The sequence below is a fragment of the Chionomys nivalis genome, chromosome X (assembly GCF_950005125.1).
Source record: "Chionomys nivalis chromosome X, mChiNiv1.1, whole genome shotgun sequence".
Lineage (NCBI taxonomy): Eukaryota > Metazoa > Chordata > Mammalia > Rodentia > Cricetidae > Chionomys > Chionomys nivalis.
Window position 1 is genome coordinate 103,555,632 of NC_080112.1, and position 17,767 is coordinate 103,573,398.

Genomic DNA, 17,767 nt, shown 5'->3' on the forward strand with positions numbered 1-17,767 from the left:
TGGGTACTCATGGCACTTATGATTAGTCAGGTGGTTTTGCTTCATCAATATTCTAATAGGCACCATGAGGAAAAAGATTTTTTAAGAATTCATGAGCTCAAACAAAATTGTTGTTCTTTTAGTCTCATTCTGCACTTGAATCTCTTTAGGGGAAAAAAAAACATCAGAAAATCACAAGTTGAAGTTCAATCTGAGAGGCTGTCTCAAACAGGAACACCTTTTTTCTTTTGAGAAGAAAAATGCTGATTGAGACAGGCAAATCACATTGTTTCTGACCACATCCAATAAAAATGGTTTCTCATTTTATTGATAGTGTGATGCTCACTATGCCTATATGATTTCTTATACATTTTCCTGGAACCTAATACAGTTTTGTCATCTTATAATGGGAGTTGGAAGTGTCTTTTGTCTTCTTTGCCTACTCTTGGGACCCTTTTCCTCCTACTGGGTTGCCTCATCCAACTACCATGTGAGTGCTTCTGCCTATACTTAATGTAATTTGTTATGCTGTATTCAGTTGATATCACTGGGAGGTCTGTTCTTTTCTAAAGGGAAACATAAGAGGAATGGATCAGGATGTGAAGGGAAATGGAGGACTGAGAGGAATGGGGGGGAGGGAAACTGCAATGTAATGTATGAGAGAAGAAAAAAGGGGCAAGGAAAAGTATAGTTTCAAGATCCTGAGGATCCTGTGCATCCAAAATTCCTTACTTTGTATATATGTTGAATTTTAAGAGCAAATTCTTTTTCATTTTAAAATAAAGTCCAATTGTTATAATGACTGTAGGAAAATTAAAGCAGCTAAAAGGAATATTAAGTTATTTTATATCACAGTACAAAAGAAAGGAAAAAAAGCAAATGAAATTGCATTTTAAAATGAGGGTTCTTATCTGACTGGTAAAATTAAAAAAGACTCAGCTACTGGCCATGAGAATGGTGACAGTTATATGAAGTATATTTGCATGAAACCAAAGGGATTCGAAACTACATTCTGAAAAGTATAGCAGTAATTAAATGGAAGCCTTTGTTGAGTTCTCTCTTTTTCTGTACTTAAATAGAAAAGAACAGTCAAGTTTGTTTACAGTGCAGGCATGTTTTCACAGAAGATTGCTGATTGTTTTTAGCAATCTTTTCATTACTTTATTATACATAACAACTTATTTGATTGTGGCAGGGACAATCAAAAGAAAGGAATTGAGTAGAGTCCATTTTTTCTGTCACCGTATGAAGTAAATTGAATTATTAGCTGGATCCCTCATGATTAACAGCTCCTCAAATTGCTAGTTTGTAATCACAGATAGACAGGAGATAAATGTAAAATGCTCTAATCATCATTGTACAGTCAAGGACTAGTAAAGCATCCTGCTGGGGACAGCTCCATTGATGACTTCACTCATCACCTTATCCTTGAATCTCTTCCTATAGTAAGCTTTACAGTATTCAAAGTGGAAAGCCGAAGTATAACATTCAAAAAATTAGAAATTAAGAAAAACTAGGTAGAATAATTTTGATGTTGGAGATGTTTGAAAACAATAGATTCCAATATCCTTAATTATATTTATGCCATATATTCACATAGGCAATTTAGCCAAAGTACATTAACTGATTGCTTACATTTTCAAAATTAATCTGTTGCTCTTTCTTCCTTTAACCCAAATTCTGCTTGAAGTAATAAACAAAATATCTTGGGAGGTACATTAACATTTTGCTAATAGATACATTAAGGAAAATATTTCTTTATAACAGCTTAATTATATCTGACGAGAAAAATATATATGGTAGATAAATTTATATGATCCTTCCTCTAGACTATCTATCACCTTACATACACATATGAATCCCATTGCTCAGTGAAATGGGAATCGTTCCTTTTTGATGTTAGCATATAATAATTATGTATGGATGATCAGCACAGTGCTGTGCAATTATATCCTTTAAGACAGAGAATTGATTGCATTCTTCAAAGAAGATAATTGTGGAAAGATAAAAACCAAAAACCAAAACAAACAAATAAACCACCTGACAAAAAGAAATACTCAAAAATTCTGCAGCAAATTTGGTCCAGTATTTTGTCCCTTTTGTAGGTTATATTGCATGACAAATGAAGAGAGTATATTTGTCAAAGATCATAATAGTAGCAGTTGTATAATGTATTACTTCCTGATTAATAAGGTTTATTATTACCTTATTGGAGCCAGATGTAAATTCAAATAGGTTAGGTTGTGGCAGTAAGCTATATTCTTCTAAGAAATTGTCTTTAGTAGAGGCGTGCAGAGTTCCCTGTCATGAACTGTTCAGAGACATGGAAACAAGTGATCCTGTATGCTCCTTGTGGTGGTTTGAAAGAAAATGCCTCAAGAACAATGGCAATGGGTTTTTGATCCTACTGCAACTACTGGCTTTGTGGGAGCCTAGGCAGTTTGGATGCTCACCTTCCTAGACCTGGATGGAGGTGGGTGGTCCTTGGACTTCCCACAGGGCAGGGAACCCGGATTACTCTTAGGGATGATGAGGGAGGGGGACTTGATGGGGGAGGGGGAGGGAAATGGGAGGTGGTGGCAGGGAGAAGGCAGAAATCTTTAAGAAAGAAAGAAAGAAAGAGAGAGAGAGAGAGAGAGAGAGAGAGAGAGAGAGAGAGAGAGAGAGAGAGAGAAAGAAAGAAAGAAAGAAAGAAAGAAAGAAAGAAAGAAAGAAAGAAAGAAAGAAAGAAAGAAAGAAAGAAAAAAGAAAATGCCCTCAATGGAAGTGGCACTTTTAGGAGATGTGGTTTTGTTGGAGTGGGTGTGGTGTTGTTGGAGGAAGTTTGTCACGGTTGGGGACAGGCTTTGAGGTCTCTCATGATCAAGCTATGCTCAGTGTGGCACAGAATTTACTTCCTGTTGCCTCCAGATCAAGCTGTAGAAATCTCAGCTCCTTCTCCAGCATCTGCATGTCAACATATCCAGCCATGATGATATTTGAGTAATGCTCTGAACCTATAATCCACTCCAAATAAATATTTTTTATAAGAGTTGCTGCAGTCGTGGTGTCTCTTCACATCAATAGAAACTCTAACTAAGACACTCCTCTAGTGAAAAGTTATGAGTTATGAGACCAGGGAGATGACTCATCAAAGGTGCTTGCTTCCAAGCCTGGCAACATGAGTTAGATCCCTGGTATCTACATAGTAGAAGGAAAGAACCGACTCCTGTAAGTTATCCTACAACTTCAAAAAGTGCACACACAATAAATACATAAATGCATACATACACACATATACATATGTAAAGAAATTAATGTGATTTTAAAAGTTTTTGACTAAACCAAAGGGAGCTAAAGGCTTTTGTTTGGGACATTCATGGAAAATAAAAGAAATATGTCTAGAGCCAGAGTTCACATTTAACTGATAGAAAGTAGATAGAAAATGGGAAAAATCAGACTACAAGCAATTTATTGCAAAGAAAGAAAATCTGACTGTGTAGGTCAGATTCAAAGCATGCTCACATTACCTTTTTTGTCATAATTTCAATTAGTGTTATTTAAATATTTTTCTGTATGAACAATAGTCACTTTTTCTAATTCTAGATTAAAGATATAACCTTTGGTACTCCGACTGGGACATTGCATTTATGAATCTTCATGAGAAGAAAGAATTTATATATAATAATATATGCACAAAATTTGAATATTACTGTACAAAACATAAATAGCATATCTGTGTGTTCTTACATTTTTTCTAGTGTTTAAAAGCTTTCTTTTTTTCATTTGTTCAGTACCAAAATGACTTAACTATGGTTTCTATTACTGTGATCAAACACCATCACCGAAGTAGCTTGGGGAGGAAATGGTTTATTTCAGTTTAGAACTCTCAGGTCACACTCTTTCACTGAGGCAAGTTGGGGCAGGAACTCAAGGCCAGAAACTGGAGTCAGGAAATGAAGCAGAGGCCATGGAGAAATGATGCTTACTGGATTGTTTCCCATGGCTAGCTCCTCATGAATTTCTCAGGCTGCTTTCTTATAGCAGCAAGACCACATGTCTGGGCTGGCACCAACCACAGTGATCTGGGCCCTCACACATCAATCATCAGTGAAGAAAATGCACACACAGACTTGCCCACTGGCAAATCTGGCGAGGGTATTTTTTCAGTCAAGGTTCCCTCTTCCTAAATGACTCTAGTTTGTGTCAAGGTGACATAAAACTATACAGAACACACATTTGCTGTGATTAGCAAACAATAAAATACACTTCACTTCTGCTTTTCAGGTGACAGCAAAGAAAGCCATCAAGATAGGCATTTGCTATTACAGTGAATGAACTTACCAACTTTTGTTTGGTTTTCATTGAAAGTTTTCTTCTATAAAACAGAAAGGCTGAATAGGGAAAGAAAATTCAGTGGCTAAGAGCACTGTCTTCCTTTACAAAGCATCAAATTTCAGTTCCCAGCTCTCACATGGCAGAGCACAGTGATGTGTAACTTTAATTCTGAGGGATCTGGTACTCTTTTCTAAACCCCTTAAGGGAGTGAGTGCACACAAATGATAAATAGACATTCACAAAGTGGGACATAATCATACATGGAGGCTAAATACCCATATGCATAAAATAAAAAATAAATTTAAAAAACAGTACTTAAATATACAAATTAAATGGTTCAATGAAAATTATATGTTATATGTACTTTGTAAAATTGAAGGTGAAACACTCAAAAATTATTTAGACATAAGTATTAAGAAAGGGAGAAGTCCCCTTTTCTGGTGAATAAACTAGATGATCTGCTGAGTTTTTTTTTATTATACATTTTACATTTATTCCTTGTCATTTACCATAGTGGTGCCATTGGAACTGGAGTAATACAATACATATATTAATACAGATTACACTCCCTTATCGAACTCTTGATTTCTGACTGTTTTTTCAGTTCAGTCTCTTGTATTCTCCACTAACACAATTCTATCATCGGCAATAAATAATAATTCCCTTTCCTCCTTCAAAATTTGTATGTGGATATTCTTCATCTTATCAAATTGTATGTTTTTATTGAGTAAAATATTAAATAATAGTGCAGCTAAGTTTTAGAGAAATGATTGCTGTGTTTCCCTATGATATTGAATTTGATGCTGAAGTAAATATAGTTAATCATGTTAAAGAACTATTGATTTATTTTTATCGAGTTGTTGAAATAGAGACTTGTCATCGAGTTTTGTCAAATGCCTTTTCAGCAACTATGGAGATGAGTATAATTTTCTTCTTTGATCAATTAATATCATTGATTATTTAAATAGATCTCAAAACCATGAAGCAGACTTGGTTCTTACAAAAAAACTTACTGGTTTGCATGTATATTTCATAAAATATACTAGGGGATGATTTTCACCAATATTTTGTTCAGTCAGTTGCTTTTTGTTTGCTTGCTTTGAGACAGCCTCAATAGTCTCAAAATCCTCAGAATCACTGCGGAGCCCAGTCTGTCCTCAAACCTTTGATCTTTGTTCCTCAGTCTCCAAAGTGCTAAGATTATAGGTTTAAACCATTATACCTAGTACTCCACTGAGACTATGCGATTTTGTTGTTGTGTATTTCACCCAAGATTTTACTCATGTGCTATAAAAATCTAACTTTTAAAATATACCATTTAGTAATATTTTAATTAAAAGCACAGGATGTACAAACACAGTTACTAATTTTAGAATATTTCTTGTCATGCCAATCACCTATCTATACATTTGACACCCCATATGTTCCTTTCTCTTAGTGTAAATTTGCCTGTCCTGGATAATTCATATACACAGATTCATAATATATGGGGCCTTTGTGTTTTACTTGCTTATTTAAGCAAGGTTTTGGGATTTATTCATGTTTCAGCATGTGTCATTATTTCATTCATTGTCGCATAATGTCCCACTATGTGGATTTATCACACTAATTAATGCATTTATCCATTGATGGACATTTTCCTTGTTTATACAGTGGGACAGCATGAATAGTGCTGCTATACGTTTTACATAGAAATTTTTGTAAGGACACAGTTTTCTATTTACTTGAATATTCACATAGAAGTATTTGTTATTTATACGGTTTATTACCATTTTTGCAGAATTTTCAAATTGTTTTCCAAAATGTCCGTATGGTTTTAAAGGTCTAATAGTTATGTTTAATAATTTCAATTTCTACATATACTAGATAGCATTTGTAATTGCCTTGTCTTTTGAAATTCAGCCATCGAAGTGTATTCACAAAATATGGATTTTATAACTCTTGGTTCTAAATGTGTTTGCATGTGTTTATTCCTTTTTGGTGTTCTTGAAGAAATAATTAAATTTTTTGTTATTTTTAATGAAATGGCTATTTTCCCTTTTCTGGTCTAATATTGGAATCTTTACTTGTTCTAGATATAGGTGTGTAATTTTGCAAGTGCTCTCTCTCATTCTATGCTTTGTGCTTTCGCTTTTATTTTCAATTTAGTAGAATACAATTTAACTATTTCTCTCTTCTTGTCTGTTATAGTGCAATATATTTCTAATTCAAGGCCAGAAAGTCCGCTATATTTTCTCTCAGAATTTTATAGTTTATCTCCTCAATTTAGGTCTTAGATCTATTTTGCATTTTGTGTGTAATACCAGGAGGGAATCTAATTTCACTTCTTTGAAAGTAGTGATCCTGTTGTTTATTGTTCATTGAAAAGATCATTCCTCCCACTGAACTACTTATGAAAACTTTCTAAAAATTGGTAAATATAATTATATAGACATGTATTTCAATTCTCAATTTAATTTAACTGTATTTTACTTCCTGTCTACCTGTCTATGCACATGTCTAAATCACCACCTCGATTATTATAGCAATAGAGGAAAGTTACAAAAGATGAATGCTCTAACAGTATTCTTTTGTAGAAGTATTAGGATCTTCCTCAGTCTTTTTTTCAGTTCCAATATGAATTTTAGGTTTAGCTTGTCAATATCTGCAAAAACAACAACAACAAAAAGCCTATTAAGTCATCAAAGTGCTTGCCACACAAACATGAGAACCTAAGTTCAACTCCCAGAAATCACAGGCACACAGAAAAGTTCAGCATCTGGTTTGAACTCAAGCAGGTGTTACATAGCATGCTGTCACAATAGCTGTAAGTTCATCCGTGTAACATGAACAGGGGCCAAGCCTGCTTGTTGTTGGGGTTTTTGTCCTCCCACCAGGTACCCCCAGCTGTTTAGTCCCAGAGAAAAAATCACACAAAGATCTCTGTAAGTTATAAGCTGATTGGCCCATTCGCTCTAACCTCTCATTGGCTAACTCTCACATCTTGATTAACCCGTTTTTCTGATCTATGTTAGCCATGTGGTTCAGTACCTTTTTCCAGCAGGGCAGGTCACATCCTGCTGCTTTGGTGGTCTGGGCAGGAGTGGGAGGAATCAACTTCCTCCTTCCCAGAATTCTCGTGTTCTCATTACATCATTTCTACTTCCTGTCTGGTTTTCCCTCCTATATTCCCTGCCTGGCCAATCAGCACTTATTTATAACATGATTGACAGAATAGAGACAATTCTCCTGCACCACATACGAACAAGTGCTTTGTCATTTCTGGAAAACACTGTTTCTTTGAAGATACGCACCACCTTCCCCCTTTTCACTCTTCCCATCCCCTCTTCTGTGAAGATCCCTGACCTCTTAGAGGACTAGTGGAATATGTATGTTGTGTATCCCGTATAGAGCTGAGCACTCCATAGTGTCTTATTGTCTGTACATTGAACAGTTCATGGTCTCTGTGTGAAGCACCATCTGCCAAAACAAAGCTTCTCTGAGGATGGTTGAGAGATGCTCAAATCTATGAGTCCTCATGAAGTCCTTAGGGGTCATTTTAATCTGAATTTGCTACTGGGATATGTGAGGCTATTGATTTAAGGTTTTTGTTTTCAGTCTGTAACTACTTCTTTTAGTGTAACCCCCAAATTTCAATTTGCGGAATTTTATTTTCATTCTTCACCTTCATCTACTATTATTTCCTAGACCCACTGATCATTGAGGATGAATAGTTTTGTTCCCCCCCCCCCTCACTCTCTCTCTCTCTGTGTGTGTTTTATTTTTGGTTTTTTATTGTGCTTTGCTTTGTTTATTTTTTGTTTGGTTGTTTTGGTTTTCAAGTGTGCTACTGTTATTTGTTTCCAATCATTTCTACTTTAATTAAAACACCATGCTTTAGATGATGTCATTTTAAGTTTAGCTACAATTATTTTATGAGCCAACATGTGCACTTGTGAAATATGTATATGACTGATAATATATGTTTTTTTTTCATTATACATACCCAATTCAAGTTCCTACTCCCTCCCATCTTCCCATTCCCTCCATTTACTCCTCTACCTCACCCCCACATCCACTCATCAGAGAAGGTAAGGCACATTGCTTTGGGGACAGTCAAACGACCTCCCCACTATATCTAGGGTGAGGAAGGTATTCATCCAAAGAGAATAGGTTCCCAGAAAGCAAGTACAAGCAGTAGAGATAAATCCCTGCCTGAGCCATGTAACTGTCAACCACATTCAGAGGAACTAGTTTTGTCCTATGCTTGCTCCTTCCCAGTCTGGCTGGTGTTGGTGAGCTCCCATTAGTTCAGGTAGACTGTTTCAGTGAGTTTACCCTTCATGGTCTTGACCACTTTGCACATAGTTTCCCTCCTCCCAGTCTTCAACTGGACTTTGGGAACTCAGTTCAGTGCTCCAATGTGGGTCTCTGCCTCTGTTTTCATTAGTTGCTAAATGAAGGTTCTATGGTGATATTTAAGATATTCAGTAGTCTGACTACAGGGCAAGGCCATTTTGGGCACCTTCTCCTCTATTGCTTATGGTCTTAGCTGCAGTTATCCTTGTGAATTTTGGGGATTTTCTCTAGAGCCAGGTTTCTTGCTAACCCCATAATGGCTCCCTCAATCAAGATATCTCTTCTCACTCTCATCTCTGTCCTTCCTCCACCTCAACTCTCCCATTCCCTCAAGTTCTCCTCGCCCCTCCCCTCCTCTTGTTCTCTTCACCTTCTACCTTACCTTCTCCCTCCACCTGTATGTTCCCAATTTTGTTAGATGATCTTGTCTATTTCGACTTTTCAGGTGGATCTATATGGTTTTTGTGAAGTTTACCTTGTTACTTAGCTCCTCTAGGATCATAAACTGTAGCCTCAATATCCTTTGTTTATAGATAGTGACCACTTACAAGTGAGTACATATCATATTCATCCTCTTGGGTCTGGGTTATGTCACTCAGGATGGTGTTTTCTAATTTCATCCACTTACATGCAAAAGTCAAGATGTCATTGTGTTTTTACCGCTGAATAGTATTCTAATGTGTAATTGTGCCATGTTTTCTTTATCCATTCTTTGAGTGAGGGGCATCTAGGTTATTTCCAGGTTCTGGCTATTACAAATAATGCTGCTTTGAACATTGCTGAACATATGTCTTTGTAGTATGATTGAGCATCTTTTGGTTATATTGCTGAACCCTGAGGTAGGTTGATTCCCAATTTTCTGAGAAACCACCATACTTATTTCCAAAGTGGTTGTACAAGTTTGCATTCCCACCAGCAATGGATGAGTGTCCCCCTTACTCCACATCCTCTCAAGCTATCACTGGTGTTTTGGATCTCAGCCATCTGAGAAGTGCAAGATGGTATTTCAGAGTTGTTTTGATTTGATGGCTGATAGCTAAGGATGTTGAACTTTTCTTTATGTGCTGCCTTTCAGCCATACTTCTGTTGAGAATTTTCTTTTCAGTTCTGTACCCCATTTTTTATTTGGGCTATTAGGAATTTTGATGTCCAATTTCTTGAGTTCTTTATATATTTTGGAGATTAGTCTTTTGTCTAATGTGGGGTTGGTGAAGATATTTTCCCATTCAGTAGGCTGCCTTTTTGTCTTATTGGCTGTCCTTTGCTTCACAGAAGTTACCTTGTTTCAGGAGGTCCCATTTATTGTTGTTCTCAGTGTTTGTGCTACTGGGGTTATATTTAGGAAGTGGTCTTCTGTACCCAAGCCTTGAAGGCTACTTCCCACTTTCTCTTCTATCAGGTTCAGTCTAGTCGGATTTATATTGAGGGCCTTAATTATTTTGTGCATGGGAATAGATATGGATCTATTTTCATTCTTCTACATGTTGGCATCCAGTTATGCCAGTACCATTTGTTGAAGATGCTTTCTATTTTTTCATTGTATAATTTTAGCTTCTTTGCAGGTGTTCATAGATGTTAATTAATATCTGGGTCTTTGATTCTTTTCCATTGGTCAACCTTTCTATTTTTATGCCAATACCAAGCTGTTTTCCTTACTGTAGCTCTGTAATAGAGTTCAATGTCAGGGATGGTGATGCCTACAGAAGTTCCTTTATTGTACAGGATTGTTTGGATATTCTGGGTTTTTTTTCCATATGAAGTTGATTATTGTTCCTCCAAAGTCTGTGAAGAATTGTGTTGGGATTTTGATGGGGATTACATTGAATCTAGAGATTGCTTTTGGTAAGATTGTCATTTTTATTATATTGATCCTCCCTCTCCAAGAACATGGGAGATCTTTCCATTTTCTGGTATCTTCTTATATGTATTGCTATTAAGCATAATTGGTTTATATTGTTGATTAGTTATTTTACTTTATGGGTGATTATCTATACTTGTGTTATGTCAATCTTCAGTTATTGTTGAACTATTTATATCAAGTCTAAAAATGTTCAAGATTTTAGCTTTAGCTACATATGCACTTATAATTATTAGGCCTTCTTAAAGGGTTGATTTAGTTATCACTACAAAATGTCCCCTTGTGTCTTTAGTAAGATTTTGCATAGTATTAGACAGTCACTCCAGCACTATTTTGCATCATGTTCTAACAATAAATATTTTTTCTATCAATTTACCTTGAATTGTTTGATGCTTATGAATATAAAATATGTCTTTTATAGACATTGTATAATTCAGTCATTTAAAAATTACATTCTGTCAATGTTGGTCTTTGAATGGTAAAATGCAATTTATTTCATTTTGAGGTAGCACTAATAAGGCAGTCTTTATATCTGCCATTGGTTTTCTATATGTCATGTCATTTTGATTCCTTATTCTCACATTACAAGTCTTTTTGTAAATTGACATTTTACTGTACAATTTTAGTTCTCTTGTCTTTTGTTTTGAGTGTTAGGTTATAGTCTTAGTGGTGTTCTAAAATTTTTGTTGGCATCTAAACTTATTTTATTGTATGTTTGTGGAGATGCACATGCACAAAACACAGATGAGTCATTTCCATCAAGTCTGAACTTCTTCAACTATGAGTTATGCAAATAGCTGTCAAGTTGTAAACCTCTGCCAACTTTAGAGACTCTGGTCTTATTTTATCACTGCATTCATTTCCCAGCAACCTCTAAATTCAGGTTTACATTTTGTCCGCAATATTGTATTCTCTACATCACTCTAACATCTCAACTTCATTTTTGTTTTAGATTAATAGTAACTAAATTACAAAAAAATAAAACTTTATGTGCCCTCATTTCCTTTCTTCTCTCTTAGACTGAGATATTCATAAAAATCCCATCCACATACATTTCTATGTCCAAGAAGTTAGTTTATTATAGTTAATTATGAAGTCATGAATCACAAGTGTATTCTACTTCTATTACCAACGTAAGAATCTTATTAGTTATCTATTTCTTCATGCGGATTGGAAGAGCTTAGTGGAGTAAAATCATTTCATTTGCTTTGAGAACTTGCAATTGAAATTTTTATGAGTCAACTTGACTGCAGCATGGGATGACGAGATGAAATAATATTTGTGGGTATATCCTTCATACTGTTTCCTGATGAGATTAGCATTTGAATCTGTGGAATGAGTGAAAAAGATACTTTTCCCCAGTGTACGTAAGTACATCCACTGAGACCTAGAAAGGATCAAAGCAATAAGAAATTTCTTTTCTTTTTCTGTCAGAATGACAGAGGACATATACCTTCTCCTGGCCACCACTAAAACTTTAATCATTGGTTCTTCAATTCTCACCAGTACATCACTGGCCTTCAATAATAAATCATAGGCCATTTAGGGTTTTGTAAATGAGTGAACCAATTCTTTGCTTAGACCTTTGTATGTGTGTAAACATTCTTTTTTGGGGAATAGTGAAAGATATTTTTTTCCTTTAGTATTTCTTACAGGTCAGTTCTCCTAGTCATGAATGTACTTTTCCTTTCTTTATTTAAGGAATGCCTTAAATTTTAAGATCTGTTTTTTTGTTTGATTATTTGTTTGGGTTTGTTTTGTTTTAAATAGCTTACAAAGTAAAAGGTTTCCTTTTGGCTCTTCAAGCATACTTCATGGTGTTTAGTAGAATACATACTGCTCCATCCATTTTCCTTTCCCCTACCCTCTGCTTTGACTTTGTCTGGAAATATTCTTATTTCTCCATTTATTTTCATAGGTAGTTTAGCTGGATGAAACAATCTTAGTTGACAAGTATTTGCTTTGAAGGCTTGAAATATATCATGCCATGATTTCAGTTTCAGGATGGTGACAACAAAATCGATATTATTTTGATATTTCTGCTTCCGTTTTTGGCATTTTCTCTCACAGCTGTGGTTCTCAACTTCTGGGTCATGACACCTTTGGCAAAACTCTAAATCTAAAAATATTAACATTATGATTTATAATAGCAGCAAAAATACAGTTATGAATTAAAAATAAAGATAATTTCATGTTTGAGCATTACCACAATGTAAAGAACTGTATTAAAATATCACAGCATTAGGAAAAGTGAGAACCACTGCTTTATATGTTTTAGTACTGCCTCCTTGTCACTTATTTTTGACATCATGACTAAAATTTGTCATAGAGAGGTTCTTCTACAGTCATGTATATTTAAGGTTCTATTATCGTTTTGTTTTGTATATCTACTTCTTTTTTGATTTTTTTTATTAAATTTTTTTAATTAAAAATTTCTGCCTCCTCCCCTCCTCCCTTTTCCCTCCCCCCTTCCCCCTACCCACACCCCTCCCCCTCCCTCTCCAGTCCAATGAGCAGTCAGGGTTTCCTGCCCTGTGGGCAGTTCAATGTCCTCCCCCCTCCATCCAGGTCTAGGAAGGTGAGCATCCAAACAGGCTAGGCTCCCACAAAGCCAATACATGCGGTAGGGTCAAAACTCAGTGCCATTTTCCTTGGCTTCTGAGCAGTCCTCATTGTCCACCACATTCAGTGAGTCCAGTTTTATCCCATGCATTTTCAGTACCAGTCCAGCTGGCCTTGGTGAGCTCCTAATAGTAGAGCCCCACCGTCTCAGTGGGTGGGTGCCCCCCTTGCGGTCTTGACTTCCTTGCTCATGTTCTCCCTCCTTCTGTTCCTCATTTGGACCTTGGGAGCTCAGTCCAGTGCTCCAATGTGGGTCTCTGTCTCTAATCCCATCCATCGCCAGATGAAGGTTCTATGCTGATATGCAAGATATTCGTTAATATGGCTATAGGATAGGGCCATTTTAGGCTCTCTCTCCTCAGCTGCCCAAGGACCTAGCTGGGGACATCTCTCTGAACCTCTGGGAACCCCTCTAGAGTCAAGACTCTTACCAACCCTAAAATGGCTCCCTTAATTAATATATATACTTCCCTGCTCCCATATCCAACCTTCCATTATCAAAACCATCTCGTTTCCCCAAGTTCTCCCTATCTTCCCCTTCTCACTTTTCTCTCCCCATCTCTCCTTTCCCACATCCCACCCCATACCCCAGTTCCCCAATTTTGCCCAGCAAACTTGACTACTTCCAATATCCAGGGGGATAACTATATGTATTTCTTTGGGTTCACCTTCTTATTTACCTTCTCTAGGATCGCAAATTATAGACTCACTGTCCTATATTTATGGCTAAAAACCAATTATGAGTGAGTACATCCCATGTTCATCTTTTTGGGTCTGGGTTACCTCACTAAGGATAGTGTTTTCTATTTCCATCCATTTGCATGCAAAATTCAGGAAGTCATTGTTTTTTTACTGCTGAGTAGTACTCTAATATGTATATATTCCATACTTTCTTCATCCATTCTTCCATTGAAGGCCATCTAGGTTGTTTCCAGGTTATGGCTATTACAAACAATGCTGCTATGAACATATTTGAGCATATACTTTTGTTGTATGATAGGGCATTTCTTAGGTATATTCTCAAGAGTGGTATTGCTGGGTTCAGGGGTAGGTTGATCCCAAATTTTCTGAGAAACCGCCACACTGATTTCCAAAGTGGTTGCACAAGTTTGCATTCTCACCAGCAATGGATGAGTGTACCCCTTACTCCACATCCTCTCCAGCAAAGGCTATCATTGGTGTTTTTGATTTTAGCCATTTTGACAGGTGTAAGATGGTATCTCATAGTTGTTTTGATTTGCGTTTCCCTGATTGATAAAGAAGTTGAGCATGACCTTAAGTGTCTTTTGGCCATTTGAACTTCTTCTGTTGAGAATTCTCTGTTCAGTTCAGTGCCCCATTTTTTAATTGGGTTAATTAGCATTTTAACGTCTAGTTTCTTGAGTTCTTTATATATTTTGGAGATCAGACCTTTGTCTGTTATAGGGTTGGTGAAGATCTTCTCCCAGTCAGTGATTGCCTTTTTGTCTTAGTGACAGTGTCCTTTGCTTTACAGAAGCTACTCAGTTTCAGGAGGTCCCATTTATTCAATGTTGCCCTTAATGTCTGTGCTGCTGGGGTTATATATAGGAAGTGGTCTCCTGTGCCTATATATTGTAGAGTACTTCCCACTTTCTCTTCTATCAGGTTCAGTGTGTTCAGACTGATAGTAAGGTCTTTAATCATTTGGACTTGAGGTTTGTGCATGGTGATAGATATGGATCTATTTTCATTCTTTTACATGTTGACAACCAGTTCTGCCAGCACCATTTGTTGAAGATGCTCTCTTTCTTCCATTGTATAATTTAGCTCCTTTATCAAAAATGAGGTGTTCATAGGTTTGTGGGTTAAAATCCGGGTGTTCTACTCAATTCCATTGATCTACTTCTCTGTTTTTATGCCAGTACCAAGCAAAGGACACTGTCACTAAGACAAAAGGCAACCCGCTGACTGGGCGATCTTCACCAACCCCGCAACAGACAAAGGTCTGATCTCCAAAATATATAAAGAACTCAAGAAACTAGACTTTAAAATGCTAATCAACCCAATTATAAAATGGGGAACTGAGCTGAACAGAGAATTCTCAACAGAAGAAGTTCAAATAGCCAAAAGACACTTAAGGTCATTCTCAACCTCCTTAGCGACCAGGAAAATGCAAATCAAAACAACTTTGAGATGGCATCTTACACCTGTCAGAGTAGCTAAAATCAAAAACACCAATAATAGCATTTGCTGGAGAGGATGTAGAGTAAGGGGTACACTCATCCATTGCTGGTGGGAATGCAAACTTGTGCAACCACTTTGGAAATCAGTATGGTGGTTTCTCAGAAAATTTGGGATCAACCTACCCCAGGACCCAGCAATACCACTCTTGGAAATATACTCAAGAGATGCCCTATCATATTACAAAAGCATTTGTTCAACTATGTTCATAGCAGCATTATTTGTAATAGCCAGAACCTGGAAACAACCTAGATGCCCTTCAATTGAAGAATGGATGAAGAAAGGGTGGAATATATACATATTAGAGTACCACTCAGCAGTAAAAAACAATGACATCTTGAATTTTGCATGCAAATGGATGGAAATAGAAAACACTATCCTTAGTGAGGTAACCCATACCCAAAAAGATGAACAATGGGATGTAGTCACTCATAATTGGTTTCTAGCCATAAATAAAGGACATTGAGCCTATAATTCACGATCCAAGATAAGCTAAATAACAAGGTGAACCCAAAGAAAATCATATAGTTATCCTCCTGAATATTGGAAGTAGACAAGATTACTGGGCAAAAATTGGGAACTGGGGTGTGGGGTGGCATGGGGGAAAGGAGAGATGGGGAGAGAAAAGTGAGAAGAGGAGGATGGGCAGAGCTTGGGGGAATGGGATGGTTGGGATAAAGGAAGGGTGGATATGGGCGCAGGGAAGTATATATCTTAATTAAGGGAGCCATTTTAGGTTTGGTAAGAGTCTTGACTCTAGAGGGGTTCCCAGGGGTCCAGAGAGATGTCCCCAGCTAGGTCCTTGGGCAGCTGAGGAGAGAGAGCCTAAAATGGCCCCATCCTATAGCCATACTGATGAATATCTTACATATCACCATAGAACCTTCATCTGGCGATGGATGGGATTAGAGACAGAGACCTGCATTGGAGCACTGGACTGAGCTCCCAAGGTCCAAATGAGGAGCAGAAGGAGGGAGAACATGAGCAAGGAAGTCAGGACCGTGAGGGGTGCGTCCACCCACTGTGACTGTGGGGCTGATCTATTGGGAGCTCACCAAGGCCAGCTGGACTGGGACTGAAAGAGCATAGTATAAAACCGGACTCTCTGAACATGGCTGACAATGAGGGCTTCTGAGAAGCCAAGGACAATGGCACTGGGTTTTGATCCTACTGCATGTACTGGATTTGTGGGAGCCTAGCCTATTTGGATGCTCACTTTCCTAGACCTGGATGGGGGGGGGACCTTGAACTTCCCTTAGGGCAGGGAACCCTGACTGCTCTTTGGACTGGAGAGGGAGGGAGAGGGGAGTGGGGCGAGAAGGGAGGTGGGGAGAAGGCAGAAATTTTTAATAAAAAAAATTAAAAAAAAAACAAACCAATTGCCTTTGAAATTCCTCTAATTAAAAAACATATACCTGTAGTCTTCACTCTTGAAAGATATCTTGTCGAGATAGAAATCATTAGCTCTCTTTCCCACCATGAATAGCATGTAACTGCTGCTTCAGTGTCTTTTGGTATAGAATTTTGAAGTGGGGAAATCTAAAGCAAGGTTAACTATTTTTTTTTTTTTTTACACATGACCTGATCTTTCTTTTCTTTCTGGTTGCTCAAAGCATCCTTTTCTACATTTTGACAACATGTAACTTTACTAGGGAATTCAGCAACAGCAATGGTACTGGTCCAATTTTCTTTTGCAGGCATAGTATCCTTTAAATACATCTTTCTGTAGGGATATTTCTTTCATTTTTACTGTTTATTAAAATTTTCTATGCACTTAATTTTTTTCCTGGCTTTACTTTTCTTCCCTGGGCCCTCTAATTACAAATACATTTACTCTTCTTCATCTGACTTCTAGATGCAGCAATTTCATTCCTGTTTATCTTAAATTATTTATTTTATTATATTCATCATCCTCATTTTCTTTCATTTATTGCTTCAATATTTCTATCTCTTTCTGGGAAATTTTTTTTACCACAGTCTCATATTTAGTAGACTACAACATATGTCTGAAACAAGTGGAGTTTTCTTGACATAAATGATCAGTTTTGGCATACCAAGACAGGATCTGACAACTCAATCCAATAAGACAGTTCTTATCCAGAAGTATCACCAAGTCCCCTGGGATGAGAGCTTAGTCCCACAGTTCTTTGTTTTTCTTTAGGTGCCAATTTATGTTAGCAGGTAGACTCCTCTTCTTCTAAATGACCAACTATAACACATGAATTTCCAAGATCCTCTTACCTTCTATAAGCTAGCTACTGTGTCTTGTAGAACGTTTTGTACACGTACTCGTTTATTATAAAGAATACTGCAAAAAGTAGAAATGAATGGCAAGATGGAACAACCTAACACACTTACCTTGAGATATAAAGGAAGATAGAAGTTTCTATTCCTTTTCAATATTCCTTAATCATTTATCACTGCACCTTTAATTAGGTCGAAGTTCTCTGT